Source organism: Balaenoptera physalus (assembly GCF_965194825.1).
Source record: "Balaenoptera physalus genome assembly, chromosome: 1".
Classification (NCBI taxonomy): Eukaryota; Metazoa; Chordata; class Mammalia; order Artiodactyla; family Balaenopteridae; genus Balaenoptera; species Balaenoptera physalus.
Genome location: NC_138882.1, coordinates 9,601,878 through 9,624,520, shown reverse-complemented (window position 1 = coordinate 9,624,520; position 22,643 = coordinate 9,601,878).

Genomic DNA, 22,643 nt, shown 5'->3' with positions numbered 1-22,643 from the left:
TTGAAGAAACTGAGGCACAAATAAGTTATATAACTTTCCCAAAGACACAGTCATTAAGTGCTAACACAGGGATTTGAACCCAGACAGTCTAACTCAAGTCCGTGTGCCATGCTGCCACTCTAATATATGATCTGTTTAATTTTATTCATCCAGACCCTTACAGAGATGGAAACTGAGGTGGCTGATAGAATAAAGCCTTATCATAGTAGAGAACTTCCTAAATGTCTCTATTTCTTTAAGTTTTCTTCCGTTGGCAATACACAATATCCAGTAAGCGAATATGTTAAAAAAAACAAACAGGCAAATCTAGATATTAAAACTGCATATGACTCTGAAGTGGAAATATCTGGGCTGCTATCCTGGATCTTACTGGATGAACACTTGGCAGCATATTCCTGGGAACTCACGTTAAAGAGATGCTTCTCTAACTGTCACAATCCCTTTTGGAAACCTGTGATCACAGCTGCTGACATTGCTGACATCTTTTATCTACTGCCATACTTTTCCTTTTGGCTAAGCATTACAGAGTGTGGACTTAGAGACCCAATCAATGTGCTGCATCTGAGTCAATAGCTCTCAGTAAACATTCCATTAGAACTCCCATTAGGCCCGGGAGTCTTCCCATTTCTCAGTCTTGTCTGGGCTTTGCACATTCTCTCATGAAAAAAGAGAGCTTGGGGTTTATCGTCTTTACCTGTAGCTTCTCATGGACAAATGAATCCCCTATTATTATAGAAATCTAGTCAATAAAGCCATCAGAATTCTTAAAATATTGACAGTAGAGCCAAGTTTGGTACTTAACCTCTGTAGTGTGTTCTGGGTGTGAAATATAAGAGGGAAATGATATTTATAAGAAAGTACCTTAAAGTTTAAAGTGAGTTAAAAATGTTCGATGCTAGAAAGGAACTGCTGACTTGAAGTTGGGCAAGCCGAGCTCTTGGCTTGGTTCTGCCACTGAGTATCCTGGGTAGTTAATGAAATCTCTGCAAAATGAGAAGACTTAGCCTGATAATTGTTAAGTGTCCATAACAGCCTCCAATGCTAAGTTTTTTGACTTTGTTTTATTCCCACAAGCTCATTTCAATCCTGGGTGGATTCACCTATGGAATCCACATGATCCAAAACGGTATGAGAAATGGCTCATGGCTCCTGTTATGACAGCCTCTGCCCTTTCTTTTTCTGGCACCTAAGTATCTCTTCTTCTCATTCGCCCTCTCTCATAACCTGCTCTCTCTCCACCAGTAGCAAGTCAGAACTCATACGGCAATCTGCTCCTATTCTAGCACGTAAGAACTTTTTCTCTGATGCCTTTCTTCAGGAAACAGGCACATAGGGCTGGCATGTGTTTACCTTCCTTAGAATTCTAGAACGTATGCCCACCCCAAATAACACTCTCATACCTGAGTTAGGGCAATGCTGGCAGCTATAGCAGATAAACATCAAGCCTCAAACCTCTTTACACACATTGGGTATTCTTTTTTTTTTTGATGTGGACCATTATTTTCTTAAAGTCTTTATTGAATTTGTTACAATATTGCTTCTGTTTTATGATTTGGTTTTTTGGTTGCGAGGCGTGTGGGATCTTAGTTCCCCGACCAGGGATCGAACCTGCACCCCCTGCATTGGAAGGCAAAGTCTTAACCACTGGACCGCCAGGGAAGTCCCACATTGGATATTCTTGATCAACTGGTGGCTTTCCGTCAAGCGGTGCCTCAGAGATCCAGCTTCCTTTTAGCCCGTAGCCCCAGCCTCTTCTCTACACACCTCTCAGGGTCACCACACGTACCTGCAGCAAGACAATGGCAGGGGAAACAGCATGGAGTGTCGTTAGTGGAAACTTTTACGGGCCCAACCTGGAAATAGTGTACATTGCTTTTGTCCATATTCTGTTGGCTACATACAGTGTGTCTGGAAAATGTGGTCTAGCTGCCTGGGAAGAAGAGGAAGCTGGTTTGATGAGCAGCTAGGCCAGTAGTTCTCAAATTGTAGAGGACATCAGAATCACCAGAAGACTCTGAAAGCACAGATTGCTGGGCCCCAGTCCCGGAGGTTCTGATTCAGTAGGTCTGGGTTGGGCCCCAGAATGTGCATTTCTAATCAGTCCCCAGGAGATGCCGATGCTGATTCAGGGAAAAAGCCTTGGAAACCACAGAGCTAATGTGTCTTTGCTACACTGTGAACCGTATAACACGTGAATTATCCTTCTTGAGGACTTCAGTCTTTATCTGAGGCAGAGGAGAGAAAGGCAGTTGGCAGAGGAGCAGGAAACTTGGCTTGAGAGGAATTTAGGACTCCAGGGCACAGAGTCTGGTCTTGATTCCACTAAGCTGTGTGACCCTAGCAAGTAACTTCACTTCTCTGAACCTAGGTTTCCTGTATGCGAAATGGGAATGATGACAGTACCAGTTCAGAATGGGAGAAAATATTTGCAAATGAAGCAACTGACAAAGGATTAATCTCCAAAATTTACAAGCAGCTCATGCAACTCAGTATCAAAAAAACAAACAACCCAATCCAAAAATGGGCAGAAGACCTAAATAGACATTTCTCCAAAGAAGATATACAGATTGCCAACAAACACATGAAAGGATGCTCAACATCACTAATCATTAGAGAAATGCAAATCAAAACTACAGTGAGGTATCACCTCACACTGGTCAGAAGGGCCATCATCAAAAAATCTAGAAACAATAAATGCTGGAGAGGGTGTGGAGAAAAGGGAACGCTCTTGCACTGTTGGTGGGAATGTAAATTGATACAACCACTGTGGAGAACAGTATGGTGTTTCCTCAAAAAACTAAAAATAGAGCTACCATATGACCAAATAATCCCACTACTGGGCATATACCCTGAGAAAACCGTAATTCAAAAATAGTCATGTACCACAATGTTCATCGCAGCACTATTTACAATAGCCAAGACACGGAAGCAACCTAAGTGTCCATCATAGGATGAATGGATAAAGAAGATGTGGCACATATATACAAAGGAATATTACTCAGCCATAAAAAGAAACGAAACTGAGTTATTTGTAGTGAGGTGGATGGACCTAGAGTCTGTCATACAGAGTGAAGTAAGTCAGAAAGAGAAAAACAAATACTGTATGCTAACACATATATATGGAATCCAAAAAAAAAAAAAAATGGTCATGAAGAACCTAGGGGCAGGACAGGAATAAAGATGCAGACATAGAGAATGGACTTGAGGACATGAGGAGGTGGAAGCGTAAGCTGGGACGAAGTGAGAGAGTGGCATGGACATATATACACTACCAAACGTAAAATAGCTAGCTAGTGGGAAGCAGCCGCATAGCACAGGGAGATCAGCTCAGTACTTTTTGTCCACCTAGAGGGGTGGGATAGGGAGGGTGGGAGGGAGATGCAAGAGGGAGGAGATATGGGGATATCTGTATGCTTATAGCTGATTCACTTTGTTATAAAGCAGAAACTAACACACCATTGTAAAGCAATTATACTCCAATAAAGTTGTTAAAAAAAAAAGAACTCAGGAAAGCAGGAGCTCAGAGCTAGAGGTTTTCGTGGAAACCCAAGCCCCTGAAAATGTGGCAAAGGCTAAACGTGTCAATTTCACGACATTAACAGCCTCAGAAGTTTTTGTAGAAAGAACCCAATAACAATGTTGCAAATAACTGATTCATTATGCTTAGAGAAAACAAAGGACATCCAAAACCATGACACTTACAGTGGTATTGCTTAAATTACATTTTGGGATATCTTCTTACTGATTCACTCATATATCATTTACATGATGATACTCTTCTTTCTTTATACTTTCATTGGGCTTTTAAATTTTATTTTTTTAAGTTTAGGCGTGGTTGCATTTTCTACAAACTACCAAATTACCCAAACAGAACAGATTGAATTTCAAGGTTAGGGAGTTTTTCTAATAATAATTTATGGTCCAAGTATAATGTGATGAAGTAAGGTATCGTGCATGCAGGTACCAACCTGAGACTATTTTTGCCAAGAGCTGGCTCAAAAATGGGGAAACATATTTCTAGCCTCAGTTAGAAATGCTCTTAGAATACATTGATTATTATTTCTGAAGAATGTCTTTTTACATATACTCAGGTATTTTTCAGCAAACTGGTTTAATTTGTAGGGATTCCATCTCGTGTAAGATTGTTTCCTATGCGTTTTCTTCTGAAATTGTAAGAATCACCTCTCCCTTAATTTCTAGGAATATTCTAACACCTTTATTTTCATGGTTTAATTTATGAAAAATTGTAAACGTTCCATTTTCACCTTTGAGAGTTATTTTTCTCCAAGCCTCTGCCTTTTGGAGTATTTGCAAAGCTCTGAAAATGACAGGCACTTCCACAATGAAGAGAATAATCTTTCTTTCTGTTTGGCTGTTCCTGGGGTAGTGATTAGCAGTATCTTCACTGAATATTTAACTTCCTCAAAATTGTTTATCTGTGCTGTGGATCAGTGAAAGATCTGGGTAAGCTGTCACTACTTTACATAATTAAGTTTTTCTTGCCAAAAAAGAGAAGTAACAAAATATGGAGTGAAAGAAGCCTTAGGTTGGACTTTTAAAACATTTTCCCCTTCATGTTCTTTCCCCATTTAAAATAATCCCAAAGAGAAGCAAAATAGCTGAGATTGAGGAGGGACTTTATGCAGATCAGTGAAGCTGACAGCTCACATTTTCTTGCAAAACTCTTAAGAATTTTCCTCCGCAGACCCCTCCACAGGCAGTGATACACAGTAAATGCCAGAAAGAAAACAATTTCCCATTGTTCATAACTATCTGGTTTGGTGTGTGGGTGAGAGGAGGGAGAGGGGAGGGAGAAGTTCTATTGCAGGGGAGCTAAAGGCAGACAGAGGTAACAACTCAAATTTACTGAAATGATAATTCAGGTTTCTCATGGCCTGAGAAGCCTGATTTTGCACTTTAAATTAGTGCAAAATCACAGGATTTGTGCTTAATCTCATTTTTACTATGTAGAAAATAGGCCTCAGAATTAGAAAGAGATATCCTTTTAATGCTTAAATAGGATGTCCAGTCACTTTTGAAGAATTTGTGGATGAAGCAGATTTTGCTTGCTTAGCTGCCCTTAATCCCTATTTCCCTCTCTTTTGAGTGGGCTAGTGGACCCAGTGGAATCCCCATCTTCTGTATTTATTGAGCTTGCCAATGTACAGGGGTGTCTTTCCCTGGGGAGGGTAATAGGGAAAATTGCATTTGCTTATCTATCACAGATGAAAATCACCTGGGGAATATCGAGTATTTTTCAATTCTGCTACCATTATTTCCAAAGCAATCAAATGCAGAGGAATGAAAGTCAAACAGAGAAAAATGCTGATAGATTGGGCAATCTACATGGCTCTCCGGGACCCTAATTATTTCAGTGTTCAAGAGGAAAATGCACATTTGAAAGATGGTAAATTCCATCCAATGCAATCAATCATTCATCTCCTCTAGCAACAGTAATTGTGGAGGAGGTGGTAGTTCAGATTTTATGTACTCATCCTGTTTGTTTGCTTGAAGGGATACTAATCTTACATAACATATGGACATTCCTGCCCCATTAGAATATAGCTCCTAGATGATTTTCAAATATTGGTATTGGGTACCCATCACCTGTGAGTGATGAGGTCAAAGTAAATAAGATGCTGCAGCAGCAAGAGCTAGATGCTCGGCATTGCCTTTCTTCTAGAACATTTTGTACTTTCATTTCCAGATTTAAAAAACTGGTTATCTGTCTGCATGTATGCATTTTTTTCTACCTTTATAATCTGAGGGTGATTTTATTATTACAGTAAATCTTGGTTAACTGATGCTTTAGGAAGATGCTTTTTCTGGATAAACTAAAAGCCTGATATGGTTCTTCCTGATGTTCTTAAATATTTTATTAGCAGTGTCTCTCCTCCACCCCCTTCCTATTCATAGTCTCCTTCAATTTAATGATATAAAGCAGGTGGTAGTGTTGTCAAAACTGGGTTTCCATTAGAAACAATCTCTGAGAATGTGGTGTGTTTTCCTCCTTATTTTTCTCATTATTAGGTGTCTTAGGCTCAAAAGGCCCATATGGCAGTTTGGAAAAAATGTATATCCTGTTTGAAACCAACATTCTGAGAGTTTTCAAGCCATGAAAATCAGATATCATCGTTTTTATTTTTAGTTTTTTAAACTTTCAGAATGTGGATTCTGAGTTTCTCTTTTTCTTCCTAATTCTGAAAAAAGCCCAATCTCCAATACCACCTCCCCCGTGCTCCCCTTCTGGTGCTGGATGGAGATGTGCTGATAAGGAAAGACAGTCCTGCAGTGAGGCTGAGGCAGATTTATACCCCAGTCTTGATGTTCGGGAAAAGCTGTTCAGTCACTGACACATCCTTTAATTATTGATGGTTCAGAAACTTTATCATTCTTGGGGACTTCCTTGGTGGTGCAGTGGTTAAGAATCCGCCTGCCAATGCAGGGACATGGGTTCGATCCCTGGTCCAGGAAGACCCCACATGTCGTGGAGCAGCTAAGTCCGTGCGCCACAACTACTGAGCCTGCACTCTAGATCCCAAGAGCCACAACTACTGAGCCCTCATGCCACAGCTACTGAAGCCCGTGTGCCTAGAGCCCATGCTCCACAACAAGAGAAGCCACCACAATGAGAAGCCCATGTACCGCGACAAAGAATAGCCCATGCGCAGCAAGAAGACCCAACACAGTCAAAAATAAATTTAAAAAAAAAGAAACTTTATCATTCTTAACTTTTATTTGTAACCCTTTTTCTCAGATAATTGAGGCTGGATATCCAAATTGCTATTTAGTGGAGGAAACTAGAAATAGCTTTCCCTTCTCTTAGTTTTTTGACAAGAGAGAATGAAAGGGAAAAAAGAGAAACATAGGGAAGGTATGATAGGGGTTAGGACACTTCAGTATCCCCTGCCTTAGAATGGGATAGCAGGAGAGCGTTCATAGGAGCAAAGAGAGGGCTGTTCCCTGCTTTATATGAGGTGACCTAAAAGTTCCTATTCCCCCCTCTTTCAAACCTTTTATTGAAATACAATATACATACAGAAAAGGGCACATATCACAAGTACATAGCTGGATGCATTTTCACAAGTTATCGCACCATGTAATCAACACCCAAGACAAAACCAAGCCTAATAGCACCTAGAAGCCCTCCTTGAATTTCCCTCCAGTTACTGCCCCTCACTCCCAGGATGACCACCATCTTAACCTCTAACAGCTCAGATCTGCTTTGCTTGCTTTTTGTTGTTTAATATAAGTGGAACAATACGGTCTGCCCTCCACTGACTGGCTTCCTTCACTCAATACTGTGTCTGAGAGATTCATCCATGTTGCTGCTTGTAGTTTTAGATCACTCATCCATCCACTACGCCTTAACTATCTGAATTTGGTACTTTACTTGTAAATAGCCATTTTCCTTTCTTAGAGGGATGGGAGTGGTTAAGAGCACAGAAGCTGGAACTAGTGTGTCTGTGTTGAAAACCCAGGTCTTCTATTTATTAGGTATATCACCTTGGTTAAGTTCCTCAAGCTTTCGTTGCCATAATATCCTTATCTGTAAAGTGGTGATCATAATAGTATTTTCCTTATGGGGTATGTCCTTAAGGAGGACGATATTAACTTTGTATGAATACATGTAAAGCATTTAGAAGAGTGCCTGGTATATGGACAGTCCTAAATAAGTGTAAGTTATTACTAATTCTCTAACTCCCACTTGGTTTTCTTCTTTCTGTGTCGATTCAGCCTCTGAGCACAGAATGGGGGGATAATGTAGGCTAACTGATCAGAAGTGGAGAAGAAGGGCTTTGACAGAAATAAAAGAGGTTCTTGATATCATCTGCCCTTTGCTCCCACTCTGTCAATTTTAGATTTAAGTACTTACATTTGCTTTTCAATGGTTTATTGTTTAATGAAAACTCCTAGTTACTCACTGGAAATCTCAAAAATAACAGCATTTAGTATATAGTGATAAAAATTTAATTTGCTACAAAAGCTAAAATTCATAAAATGATACAAAGAAGTAGTAGCTATGAGAAACTCCATCCTGGGCTTCCCTGGTGGCTCAGTGCTTAAGAATCCACCTGCCAATACAGAGGACACGGGTTCAAGCCCTGGTCCGGGAAGATCCCACATGCCGCGGAGCAACTAAGCCCGTGCGCCACAACTACTTAGCCTGCGCTCTAGAGCCCGTGAGCCACAACTACTGAGTCCGCATGCTACAAATACTGAAGCCCGCGTGCCTAGGGCCCGTGCTCTGCAATAAGGGAAGCCACTGCAATGAGAAGCTTGCGCACCACAATGAAGAGTAACCCCTGCTCGCCTCAACCAGAGAAAAAGCCCACGCGCAGCAAAGAAGACCCAACGCAGCCAAAACTAAATAAATAAATTAATTAATTTAAAAAAGACAGATACTGTATGATTCCATTTAAAAAAAAAAACTCCATGCTTTTATGCTGTAATCTCCTTTCCTGTCCCACTAGTTACTTTTCATATTGATAGTATAGTAGTACCTTTGCTGTGTTTATGATTTGAAGTATTTTATGGGGATGGTGGTGCTGAAGAGGAGGTGGAACGCAGCCTGAATGATCACAAGTGACAACGATTTCCCACCCTCACATCACTACCTCACCCTCACTCACTGGCCCCAGGCCTTCCACCCCCGCTTCAGCTCCCACTTCCTTTCGTTCAGGTCAAGGATAAGTTGGGAACAATGGTGCAATATAATTTAGCTACAAAAAGGATACATGAACTGATACTAAATTATCTATTTCTCCCTCTCCTTCCTCTCTCTTGATAAGAGAGTCTCACAGACTTGAAAAAGTGTTTATGGAAATTGTAATTTTTTATAACAAAGACATTAGAATGTTTATAGATATTTTATTATTTAAATTGAACATTAAATTTTCTCAGTCTATTGCTTATGTTTAGTTATTCCTGGAAATTTAGGAAGTCTGTAAAAAAAAAAAGTGTTCATCACTGCTATATTTAAAATGGATAACCAACAAGGACCTACTCTATAGCACAGGGAACTCTGCTCAACATTATGTAACAAACCTAAATGGGAAAAGAATCTGAAAAAGAATAGATACATATATATGTATAACTGAATCACTTTGTTGTACACCTGAAACAACATTGTTAATCAACTATCCTCCAATATAAAACAAAAAGTTAAAAAAAAAAAACTTGTTCTGTTCATAATGTCATCAGGTGCTGTGTTTTTCTGAGAAAATGTGTCAAGAAAGTTCAGATAAAAATTGCACTGTCATTGCCTATTTTCTTTTGTCTAAAAAATACTTTGTATTTCCCATTTTCATTGCTATATAATGTGTGAAAAAAGAATTTCAAGAAGGCATAGGACACAGATATTATAACGTCTTCAGGGTAGCTATCTTATGAGAAACTCTTGACTAGTTTCTCACATCTAACTTACAAACAATGCCTCAGTGTGATAGTTTAATCTTGAAATACAATTCACTGAAAATTTCAGTCAAAGTAAATAAATACCCACCTTGGTTTCATTAGTCCTTCATATTATGAGAAAGCAAGTATGCCTATGGACACGTGATATCAGGAAACTCAGTTTTGAGTAAGTTTATAATATATATGAAACAAATTTTAAATATTTGAAAAAGTCAAGTTCCATAGAAACACACCCAAGGGGAAAAAAAAAGAAAATATGAACTCACTGTGTAATGTAATTGTATGGAAGTCCCATGATTATAGCCAGGACCCCCTTGAGTAGTTCAAGATGAAATTTGATTAGTGATATTAAAAGCATGTTTTTGAGCTATATACTTTTGCTTTTGCTTCACAAGCTTATACCATCATCCATCCTTCTAAAAGTTTCTCCTTAGCTAATGTTTATGTATGTCTGTTACGGTGGGCAAAACATGGCCTTTCTGTACTAGTGGGTCAACTCTAATGGGGTATCACTGGAGTTGTTTCAGAGAAGTTAGGATAGGATGACCCTGGTTTGCCTGGGATGGTCCAATTTTAGCACTAAAAGTTCCATGTCCTGGGAAACCCCTCTATCTAGGCAAACTGGGTGGGTTGGTCATTCTAAGATCTTCTGAGCCTCAAACATTTTTACCACTGGCCCTTCACAGAATCTGAAATGAATCCTTTAGACTGAATGTTGTGCTTTTGGGAGTCCCATGTTAAAGTGTAAACATACCAAGATAACACATTAATATCGGTGTTCATCATTTATTTTTTACTGGGAGTATGTTTATCAGCCAGGTAGCTTCCATTTCAGACAGTAAAGAGCTGAACCATGATGGAAGAGTAATTTTTCACAGTGGGGAGAGAAGGGAAAGAACAGCTATTTGTTAAGCACCTACTGTGTGCTAAGGAGTTGGATGAGCTCTTAATAGAAATGATTCTGAATAAGGCACTGGGCTTCTGGAGAAGGTGTGATATTGGGAGAGTGGGAGAACTGAGGAGCGAAGAGAGAAGAAGAAAGTCATTACTCACCCGGGTGGAGGAGACAGACCTGAGGTCACAGCCAGATCTGCCCTTGGGCTCTGCATCTTTCTAATGATGTAAACGTGACCCAAAATCTTAACCTCCAACACTGTTTCCAAATCACTAAAACGGGAATTCACCACTTTCCCTACAGGGATTTTGTGTTTTGTAAAAATTAAATGAAATAATGCATGTAACATACTTATGCTAGTGCCTGGTACCTAAAAAGCAATATATAAATTGAGGTTGCTACTCCTACTGTGGCTGTTGTATTAGTTCAAGGACATCTGACTGGAAAGCCACGGCCTCTGGGTTGCTGACATTCATCCCTGCTTCTGAGAGTCTATCATTGCTTTGTCTCTTTGACAGGTATTTGGTGGCTTTGCTGGAAATCACTGGATATATTGTTGCATATGTGCATATGGGCACACAAATAGAAAAAAAAATAACAAAAAGCAATTGACTTTACAAAATCATAATCGTGGGAACATTTACGCCCCATTCTGAGACATGTTCTGTTAGGGTTCTCTCAGGCATCAATCCAATGCCTCCAATTTTTATGGGATTTAAGTTGCTACATAAAAATAAAATAATTTTAAAAATGGAGAACAATTTTGGGCATTTTCAGTTCTGTGCTATCAAACGGACTGCACAATATTCTTCATTTTCTTCCACATAGCTCTGCCTGAACATTATTTATGGTAGTAGCAAAATAGTCAACACGGAATGAGAATTCATCTAGCTAAGATATCTCAGTTATTCATAGGTGAACCGATGGCCTAAACTATCATCAAATTTCACTAGCAATATTCCAATGATAGAATCGTATAAAATTGAAGTTGTAATGAAATGTAACTTTACATATATTCACGGATTTAAAAGGAAAAAAGAATACCATTTACTCCTATGGGTGTCAATTTAAAGTATAGTTTCCTATCTTTTTGTATAGCCACCTACTGAAGATAGGTACAATAATTGTGGTGAGAGGAGAACTTTTTTTATCCACTTTTATTCCCCAAATAAGTATTACATGTTAACACTTAAAATTGATCTTTAAAGCCTTGACATTAATGTGAATAGCAGAAAATCACAGATTGTCAAATTTGTAAGGTATAGCAAATTGTGGTTATTACAATTCCCTCGTGTTAACAAGTGAGACTTTTGCTTTGTGATTGCATACACAGATGTGTCATATCTAGGTCTTTTAATTTCAATTCTATTTCCATTTCATTACACTGTTTTTCTTAAGAAAAATCTTGGCAAATATCATTGGAATAGGTTTCCAAGGATGGAGGGGGGAAATCGAGGAGTACCTTCCAGAATGCCAAATAAAGTCCAATAGTTTTGATAATTTTAAAATGCTGGTAAAATAAAGATATAATCAATATTGTCAGAAAGAGCATAAGGGAAGTTGGCAAAGTAATCTTTTGGAATAGACTCCAAAGTGCCCCAAAATGACTTTCTATTAAATCCTCGTGAGAATTCTAAGGAAATGACCTGGTGACCTCTGGGGATACTGTGCTTTTTTTTTTCTAGAAAATAAAGGAGTAAAAGTAATGGTTAACTAAGCTCTATTTATTTCTAATTCCTCAACCCATTTAGTTCAGAGTTTCTCAAAGTGAGATCTGTAGACCACCAGCATCAAAATCAATATAGTGCATGTTAAAAATGCAGGTTTCTGGGCCAACCTTCAAAAATGACTGAATCATAGTCTCTGAGGGGTAGGGTCTAAGACTCAGCCCTTTAGTAACTTTCCCAGATGATTCTGAAGTATAATAATGCTTAAGAACCATATTTAAGTGTTACTCTTCTATGTTGGATTAATGGTTTGATAGATAGGCTTTACTTTAGGGTTAGTGGCATTTGAAGAGGTAGCTGTTCTAAGTGTTGTTTGCAGGTGACTTTTAGTTCTATTGTTTTATAAAATAAATATTTCATCGTCTATGGCAGAATCTGAAAAGCCTACCAAGACATTTCTCAGACCATAGAAGGTTAAGTCTGTAAGGTGTGGCTCTGCTGAGGCGGTCATTTGGCATACACCTGTGAGCTTTGAGTAATGGACATTACATCTGTAAGAATTCCGTGGAATCAACAGGCTTCCTTCAGAGATGGAAAGTGATGCTATGAAGCTGGAAGGAGCCGGCATTTTTTTTTTCTGTGAAAAGGTCAGATAGTAATTAAGTTAGGCTTTGCAGACCACACAATTTTTGTTGCAGCTATTCAGTCCCACTGTTGCGGTGTGAACACCAGTGAATGTCCGTGGCTGTTTTCCGAAAAAATTTTATTTACAAAATTTTATTTACAGTCCGTATTTGGCCTGTTGGCCATAGTGTGCTGACCCCGACCATGGAACATTTAGTATGTGAGTCAATTAATATTTAAAGTAAGACACAATGGCACAAATATTGAATCCATATTTATAATCTGTATATGAGAACATTGATAAAATAGGTGCAATAAAAAATATGGATATGCACAAAACAGAAGGAGAGTCACAGATATAGAAAACAAACCTATGGCTACCAGGGGGTAAGGGGGGGGAGGGATAAATTGGGAGATTGGGATTGACATATACACACTACTATATATAAAATAGGTAACTAACAAGGACCTACTGTATAGCACGGGGAAACTCTACTCCATACTCCGTAATGGCCTATATGGGAAAAGAATCTAAAAGATTGGATATATGTGTATGTATAACTGATTCACTTTGCTGTACGCCTGAAACTAACACAACATTGTAAATCTAATATACTCCAATAAAAATTTTAAAAAATGCATGGATATGGTGTTTCTTTTGCTTTCTGTCCCTATTTGTGGTACATTGGTCTTTTCATGAGTAATAAAATGTGGGAGATTGTAAATATCGCCACAAATTGTCCTTGCATCAAGAGGTGACGTCTGTTTCCACAGTCCTTAAGCCGGCCTCCTGGTTTGCTCTGTCCAATAGAAGGCAGACCCTAAGCCTTGAGAGGCCTGGAAGCTTCCATTCTCATGTGGGGAGTCCTGATGGAGAATGAAAATCCATGCGGAGAGAGGCCGGCTGCCTCTGCCTTCCCAGGCATCTCGTTTGAGGCCCACACCTGTGAGTGAACCCACCTGAGAACAGGTAAGCCCAGTCCAAATGATCAAGTCACAGAATAGTGAGTTTTGTTTGAAGCCATCACCTTTTAGTGTGTGTGGTTATGCAGGGACAGGTAACGAATGCCAATAAGAGCAAGGCCCTGAGCTGAGTGCGAGCAGGGGGAGGATGTGTCTGAAGTGTGAAGAGAAGAATGAAACGGAGGAGGGCCGAGATGGGGTGTCTGTGAGCGTCCTGGGCGAGCACAGGTGGGCTGCTGGAGCGAGCTAAGAGTTCACTTGACGTGCACGAACTCCCGGTTGTTTAGAGGAAGGCTGGTCAGGAGTGTTATGTGGTCTTCGCAGTAACTTTCTGGCTGTGCAGGTGCAGGCGGTGAGTAAGCGGGGAGCTGGCTTGAACCATGGCGGCGGGGGCGGGGGTGGTGTGGGGTGAGGCGCGGGGCGGTGTTTCAGCAGGTTAGCCTGAGGACAAGAAAGTGAAGTGTGGGTTTACGCAAGGGAGTGACTCCTGTGATAATGTCCTGGGTGCAGAGGAGACTGAGGCTAGAGTGACTGTGAGAGACCTTGCCAGGCTCCATGGATTGCGGGATGCTTCTAGTGGGATCAGAGACCAGCAGAGCAGGGTTGCATGAGGGCAAGAGCTGGGGAGAGAGGAGCTGGCCGCCAGAGGGCGCTCTCCTGAAATGAAGATGATGGAGCGGCTAGTTCCGCAACGAGCCGGTTTGGCGCAGCTGAAGCCCCCTGGCCAGGCTGCCTTCCGGTGTGTTTCTATTTAGGGAGGGGCGCCGGGACGCTGCAGCCATATTGTTTTCCTGCGCAGGCGGCCCGGGCTGGCGCTTTTGCAGCTCCCACGCACGGTCGCCAGTTTGCTGGCTGCCGCGCTGCTGTTGGGCGGCCCCGGTCCTGCCACCGCACCAGCCTGGACCCTCCTCCAGCCTCTCGGCCCCTGGGCCAGGTCTGTGTCCCGCAGGATGCCCACGTCATCCGGGTGGGAGGCTGCCGGAGCCTGACATGGTTTCCAGGCTGTCCTTCTGGGTTCTCACTTGTCTTTGCTTTTCTCCACTTCATTTCCAGCCGCCTCCCCTGAGGACTTCCAGTTCCAGCATCGGACATGAAGATGACAGCCTTGCAGAGAGTGAGTAAGCAGGCCCAGTTCTGCGCTGTCTGTCGTCTCTCCGTCGTCAGCGGTTCTGCGTCATGGTGGAGGGGGACGGGCCGCGGCCTCCGTCCTGGCTGTGGATAAGCTCGCAAGGGAGCAGGTGCGGAGGGTCAAGACAGGAGGTCAAAGGACTGACATGACGGGGTATTGCGGGAATCCCCTTTGTGGATATTGAACTCCCCGAGAATTAGGGCCGAAATAGTGTTGGAGAGAATAGTGTTGAGCCCCGAAGCGAAAATCCTCAAGGACCGAGGGGGCCTCAACAGGGGGCTCCATGTATAACCTCTCGGGGAGATGGCGTAAGGGGCACCATCGGATGTAGGGGGAAGCAGTGTGTCAGTGGTCCAGACCACACACAGGGGAGCATTTGAGCAAACCTACTGCGCCCAGCGCTAGAAGGTGTATGGAAGGGTGAACGTGGTGCCAAATCCTGCGGTTCTTCTGGTGTTAAGACCCTTTCCTCTCCTTAGCAGGCCCAGGACTTTTCTGGCCAGATTTTATTGTGACTTGAGTTTAATTCTTGATCTGGTGATCAGGAGGGGAATTTGGGGCCAACCCCAAGGGTTAAGTGCATCTAGTGAATAGAGGCAGGTGAATGAGAATGAATATCAGGTGTGGCCTCGAGAAGGGCTACATCAGTGACAGGTGGGTGCCGGCCTCTTGCTTCGAGGGTGATGGGGGGAATATCTACAGGGCTTTTGCAGCCTCTGAGCCCCTCAGTGACAGGTGGGTGCCGGCCTCTTGCTTCGAGGGTGATGGGGGGAATATCTACAGGGCTCTTGCAGCCTCTGAGCCCCTCAGTGACAGGTGGGTGCCGGCCTCTTGCTTCAAGGGTGATGGGAATATCTACAGGGCTCTTCCAGCCTCTGAGCCCCCTGTAAGACTGGCCAAGCCCTCTGCAGTATCCCGTGTTTCCTAATGCCTTATTTGTCCTAATCCCGCAGTAAAACTTCTTGAAGTCTGTTTCTTAGGGAAACTGACCAATTATCCCCTCCTTTTCAAAATACTCCTTTCTATTTGGGCCACGTTCTTAGGTCTTCCCCTGTCACACTAGCTCCTCTTTCTCAGAGTTTTCTGGTTTTTCCTTACCTCCCTGGCTTGTAAACATTGGATCTTTTCTTTCCCCTACACTCATTTTGAAGTGAGTTCACCCTGACTCATGGCTTTAAATATAACATAAAAATACAATGGACTGAAAGAACTTGGATTGCTATGTCAAGGCTAGGAGCCCACTTTGGAGGCTAACCGTCATGAATTTAAAATACGACCAGCTGGCGAGGTGATGTATTTTTTCCTGGCCATCATCATTGTCTAATCATAAACAGGCATTCATTCATTTATTTATTCAGTCAGTAGATATTTAGTTTCTTCTTTGTGTCAGGCGTTTATCTAAGGGAACGGGAGAGACCAAAATAGGCCAAATCCCCAAACCCTTGGCCTTGTGGGGTTTATATTCTGGTAGACCTGGTCCGTTCCTTAAAGGTCCTCACTGACCAGTGGGTAAGACACTGAAATTCTTTGAGCCTTAGTTTGGTAAACTGTTGGAGAGAATCAGACCCATCTTGCAGGTGGGCTGTGACAATCAAATGAGATTATGTACAAAGAGGGTATAGGATCTTGTCTCACACTTAGGAGGTCAACAAGTGGGAGTGGTTTTTTCAGAGATATCCTGGCTCCTGTCTCTTTTTGGTTACAGCTTCAGAAAGACATAGTTGCTGCTTACAACTCCTGGGTTGGGATTTCAAATGTCCTTTAACCCATGATATTTAAATATTTTGTAACATTAATAAAAGAGATGAGTTCATTCTATCAATATTTAATGAGCCCCTACTTTGCGCTGGGCACACAGCGACATAGACAATGCAGTTTTTCATTCTCCCTCTCTTGCTGGAGTCGAGTGACTAATGAAGGTGCTTTCTACCGCAGAGCATGTTAAAAGAACACAATTCTCAACATGCGACAATTCCTTTCCCTGTCATTGTCCTTGAATAGCCAAATTATGTTGAAAGAGTTCTCTTTTCCTGAACTCAGCAGAATTTTCACAGCCCGCATCCCAAATCCCAGCCTATCCCAAATCCTCTCCTTCCGTCCTGAACCTCGATTCTGAAAAGGAGTATCTTTTCCCTCTTTTGAATTAAATAAATTTTTAAAATAACATACCAATAGACAGTACCGTGATGGTTTCAAATTTCTGGTGGTATCCTAAAAACTAGTATTTTGTAGCTCCCTGCTTTTGGGTTAATCTTCCTTTCATCATTGCTTCTACTTCGTCGTCTTCCTCCTTGGGGATTAATTTTCCATTAATTCTCTCCTCAGTTCTCTTTTTCATTGAGCAGGACTCTCCCTTTGTTCCCTGGTTCTTGTCCTTTTCCTGTGTCCCCTTACATCGTTTCTCCCTCGCTCTACACTTTGATTTTTTTCGTACTGGATTTCTGTTTTCCAGCCAACGAGTCTGTCTTCGACCTTTTTACAGTCTCCAGCTCATTCTTGCTCATATTTCTTACCTTCTCCCGGTCCCCCTCCCCTCTTTTCTCTTCCCTCCTTCCATCCCCTCTCTCTGCCCCTCTGGTTCTCTTTCAATTACTGCTTTTAATTAGAACTCCTGTGTTGCAGAGTGATAGAAAAATATAATGAGATTTGGATGAGTAGGAGCCTTGGGTTTTTACGCTTCAGAGCCTTATTCTTTTATCTTTGTCCTTTGGATCCGAAGATTCTGTTTCTACTTCTGTTTCCCACGGTGTGACTGTCGAGCTTCCCCCTTTGCTCTGTGGAAGGATCTTATCAAAGGTCCCCAAAGACTTCTTTATTGCTGACGGTAAAGGTCATTTCTCCTGAAGATTATTTCGTCGTTCTTCTAGAATCCTCTTTATCCACGTATGCTACGTCTTTTGACCTTGTTTCTTCTTGCCCTGACCCAAACTGTAACCTGAATATTGACAACACCCTTGAGGAATAGGTCAGGATTTCCGTATTTATTAAGAGTCCTGTTTGAAAACAATGTGATTTCGTTTTGGTTTGGACCTAATTGTTTCTGTTAGTTTTGAGGCTTTGTGTTTAATTAGTGATCTTACGTAATGCATGTGGCTGAAGTCTCTCTCTAGGACATTTTGCTGCCTTTTGTGATGTTTCATGTTGAATGTGTACTGTAGCTCACAGCAAAATGCATCGCAGTGTCAGCCTTTGGGACAGCGTGGGATGGGACCAGGGTTTGAGCAGAGAAGGAACAAAACTAATTCTTTCTCTGTTGCTTTCTTTTTCTTTCCTGTCTGATATGGGGTTCCGCTCTTTTCTTCCAGCAGATGAGGAAAGAGAAAATAAGGAAAAGAAAAAAAAAAAAGGGAAATGGAAAGATGGAAGGGCAGGCAGCTGTAGGAATTTAACTGTTGAGATGAAGGGGATAAACAAAGATTATCCACAGGTATTCCACATTTTCCTTCTCATCGTGCCAACTCCATCCCTTGGGGTTTCTTTCTCTTTGCTTTAGTGCTGGCTTCTTGTCTTCTAAGGGCCTGTTGTTCCAGAAAACTTCTACTTTCATGGAACAAGCGTGAATTGGTCTCTCCCTTTCCAGTGAGATTAGTGACTAACATTTAGAGCTTTATTTACTAGCTGCATAGATGAAAAATAGACTTTAAAATGTCTGATTGCCTAATCATTTGCTCAGTTAGATAATTAGAAACAGCTGGGATCGCTCTAAGGCTGTCGTATACTTTGCTTATAAAAGTCAGATGAGACCCGTATCAAAGGAGTACCTGGAAGGCAGGTTTACGATACAGAAGCGAAAGGGCTGTGTATAAACATACTTTTTTCTCAGCAACGTGTAAATTCATGAGAGCTGACGGGAGACTTGATTCTTAGTAACTAGAGTTGAGCTGCAGAATTTAAATGCGGAGACTTTGACTACCCAATAACAGGAAAAGCCGACATTTAACCAAAGCAATGAAACAGGGAGAATCTTAAAAACCTCTTGAGTTTAGATTGGGACTGGGGTCCACACACATTTTTCAGACCAGGGAAGGCCAGATAGTGGAAATGTATGGCTTTGTAGGCCGCATGGTCTCTGTTGCAACAATTTATATAAAATGCACATTAGAACGGTTCTGAGAACATAGTCAATTTCAGATTTTATCATTAGTATTCTGGTGGCAGCGAATAAAGATAAAGGCAAAGTACTTGGTTTAAAAACTTTAAAAGCTTCCTTAGGGCATTTCTTGACCCATCAACTTCTTAAATGTGTTAGAAGCCATCGAAATGAATGAGCCGCTCTCCTCAAATTTGGGATTTCCTTGGAAAAGTCATATGGAATAGAATGTGCTTCAAATAACTTTGAATAAGTGACTTGATTCGTTTTTCTCTTACCTTTGGCAACGCTCCTCCGTACAGGCTACATTACGTTAATATTGAGGGCCAAATCAGGAGGAGTTGTAGTATTTCATTTTTACATAGAACGGTACTGGATAGTGGGACTCATCATGGTTTTTCATGGTATCCACCTGTTCACTGAGGACATTTGCTGGTGACATTTAGAAAGTAGACTTCAGTGTTTAACTCTCACACAGTTCCAAACCTTTGGAAATAATGTGATTCATATGTCATGACCCTTAGAATTCTAATCAAACTTATTTAAGTACAGTATGTAGTTGTTGGTTGGAAACTATAATATAATCAGGGGAAAATAAGATTTTTAATAATCCAGTTGCATGTGTCACCTGCTCAACTTATTGGTACAGAACAATGCACAGGACTAATAAGTGGCACTATTTGGTAAGAGGAAGAAAACAGAAGCTCAAGGAAAAAAGTTTCCTAGGATGTATCCAAAAGGTATCGTTCTTAAAGATCATGTGTTTACCTATCTCTGTAAATTTGTATTTCACTATGTAATTTATTGGAAAGAAATTTAAAATGTGTAGTAAAGTTTCATATGAAGGGCCTTCCATTTTTTTTTTAGGTGCTATTGTAGTGATGTTTTTGCGCTTTTTTGGTAGAAAACCCACCACTTCATTGTCAGTCTTCAAAAGCATCCAGACATAGGTACAGTCCCAAGCTGCCTGCAGCGCCCTTTTCCACTCTGGGCCGAGGCCTGGGAATTGGTACTGGTCAGTGCTGGGGCGATGTCGTGTTTTACTGACCGCTCCCCGATTCTTGTGCTCTGGCTGCGCTTGCTTTCATGGATGTAAATGGAAGGGGCGGTCAGGCCTGACCTAAGGGAAGGTATGAAGTACTTGGTGTGGCTTCAACTTCCCTTTTAGTTCCTTCTTTCTTCCTGTAGTCCAGGGCTTCTGTTTTTTGTTTTTTTCTCAATTATCCAAGGCCTCGCTTTGAAGGAGTGAATCTCCAATGGTAAGATTTCAAGCGTGTGTAGGAACTGGTTTTGGAAAGGTGGCCTTTCTCAGGCTCAGAATCAATGTGGTCACTCGAGTCCATGTTAATGTTGCTTACCCACATATGAGGCAGGGATGTGGTCTCATATATGGACCAGTGTAAAAAGTGCAACCTGTGCAAAAAGCATAGATTCACAGGCTTTCTGATGATTTGTTAGACAGTTTTCAGACTTCTGAGAAAAAAGAATTTGTGATATATTGTTTGACATAGCCTCACTTACTTTGAGGTAAATAGACTAGTTATACATAGCCCCGTGGATCTCAACTCAGTATCCTGAATAGAGAAAGCTGGGTCCCAATGACTCAAAGTGAGAAAATGGTGATAATGAGTTTTAGAAAAGTATAACGAAGCATCTGCCAAACACTTAGGAGTACAAATAATTTGCTAAGTACTAACACTGTTTCATAGTGCTAGGTATGTATTGTAAAAAGATAGAATGAAAAAATGGAAATGTTTCACAGTGGTATTATCTTAATGGAATCCTTGCCACATGTGGGGTGCTAGCAGGTAAGGTTTATATCTTCCTGTATCACAGTCTTCTCCATATTCCAACAAAGAAACTTCTTTGTCTTGGTAGATGTAGGAGATAGGTTCCAACTGTTTAGGACTATGAATGGGTTTTTTTGTTTTGTGTTGTTTTTAAATCCAGGAATTGTAGGAATTCCTGGGATTGTTTTTCAGTCTGGACAGCACTTTCTTGATACCTTTGGCCCTTGGGCGGGATCAGCAGGGATTCCCAGGGCGCTGGCACCTCCTGCTGGTTCTGGCTTGCGCCTGCCGTGCCATCCATGTCGGGGCAGGAGGCAGCCCCCCAATACGGGCAGCCAGGACCCCTCCTCAGGACACAGGTGGGGGCGTGGCTTTCCTAGGTGTGTGAAAGGTATCTTTTGTTCTGTGGATAAGGTAGCTTTCAGAAGCACCTGAAGATGGAGGCTGGTTGCCAGGGTAACTAACCATGTGATGAGTAGGTTGGAGCTGTCAGCCCCACCTCCTGATTTCTGGGAGGAGCTTGAGGTTGAATCATTTGCTGTTAGCCAATGACTTAGTCAATCGTGTCTGTGTAATGAAGCCTCCATCAAAACCTGAAAGAACACTTTTTGGCCTTTGGAGGGCTTCCACAGTGGGGAACCGGAACCCTTCCGCATGGCACCGTGCCAGGCCCCAGCATCCAGGAGGACAGGAGCTCCTTTGGTGGGGACCTCGCTCTGTGTGTCCCTTCATCTGGCTGTTGATTCATGTCCTTTAATATCCTTTGTAATAAAAATGAGTGATCTAGTGAGTAAAGAGGTTTTCCCGAGTTCTGTGCACTGTTCTAGTAAAGTGCTTGAAGAGGGAATCACTGAAACCTTGAGCTTGTAGCCAATTGGTCACAACATCAGGTAACAGGGAGGGCTTGCGACTGGCGCCTGAAGTGGAGGGTGGTCTCGTGGGGTTGAGCTCTTGGCCTGTGGAATCTGCTTCTATCTCTGGGTAGGTAGTGTTAGAATTGAGTTGACATCCTCCTGGGATTTGGGAATTGCTAATTGATGTTGGGAAGACTCCACACACTTGGGAATTGGGTTCGGGAACCCCGTTCAATTTCATGTAGGAGAAGTCAGCTGTTTGTGCTTGTTTGGTGGTAGCAGGACCGGATTTCTCTTTGGAAGAACATATCTTGCTCGCTCTTGGTCCGCGTGGCCTGGATGGGACAGATGCTACCTCCAACTCCTGGCCTGGATAAATCAGAGGCCCCCCTAGACCTTTGCTGGTACTATGAGGAAAATGTGCCCTCTTTCTGCTGCGCTTGCAGAACTGGTCATCCGTGAGCTTGGAAGTTGTAATTAACATCCTTCTCACCTTGTTGGGAAAGCCCACTTGAAAGTAGAATCAGCACAGACAGGAGAGAAAGACAGTGACTCTCCACATATGGGCCCCTGGACCCACCCATTCCTGGGCTCGCTAAGTATTGGATTGGCCAAAAAGTTCGTTCTGGTTTTTCATATCTAACAGAAATTGTACAGAAAAGCCCAAACAAACTTTTTGGCCAACCCAATACGTAGTTAAGTCCCTTTTTAAATAATAAAGTTTTTAGGGATAGCTTTTCTGTTACTTGAAATTTATTTCTCCATTTTAGAGCTCTTTCTTTAAAAGTTTATGGTGGAAATTAAGCTCTCTTAGTCTTTAATTTTTATTTTGATGTCTTGTAGGTGATAATCATGATCTTAAATCCTAGATATCATGTCTGAAATTTTAGATAACATTTCTAATATAGTGTTCAGCTTTTCAAACGTTTATATACGGAATAATTGTGAATCGTTTGTACTTTCTACTCAGAAGTGGCAATTTTGTTCAGAACTCATCACACACTAGAATTCAATCTAAACAGTGAGTTCTATTGGTGAAAGGCATAGGAAGCTTATTCTAATAATCTTACAATTTCTAGTCACACATTTTAAATCATTTCTCACTCACCTTGATATATATAAACTATTGTGAGGAAGAATATTTTTTCAAGCTCTTAGTGTATATACGTAGTATTCCTACATAGTACTATACCAGTATTAACACAGGCATACTA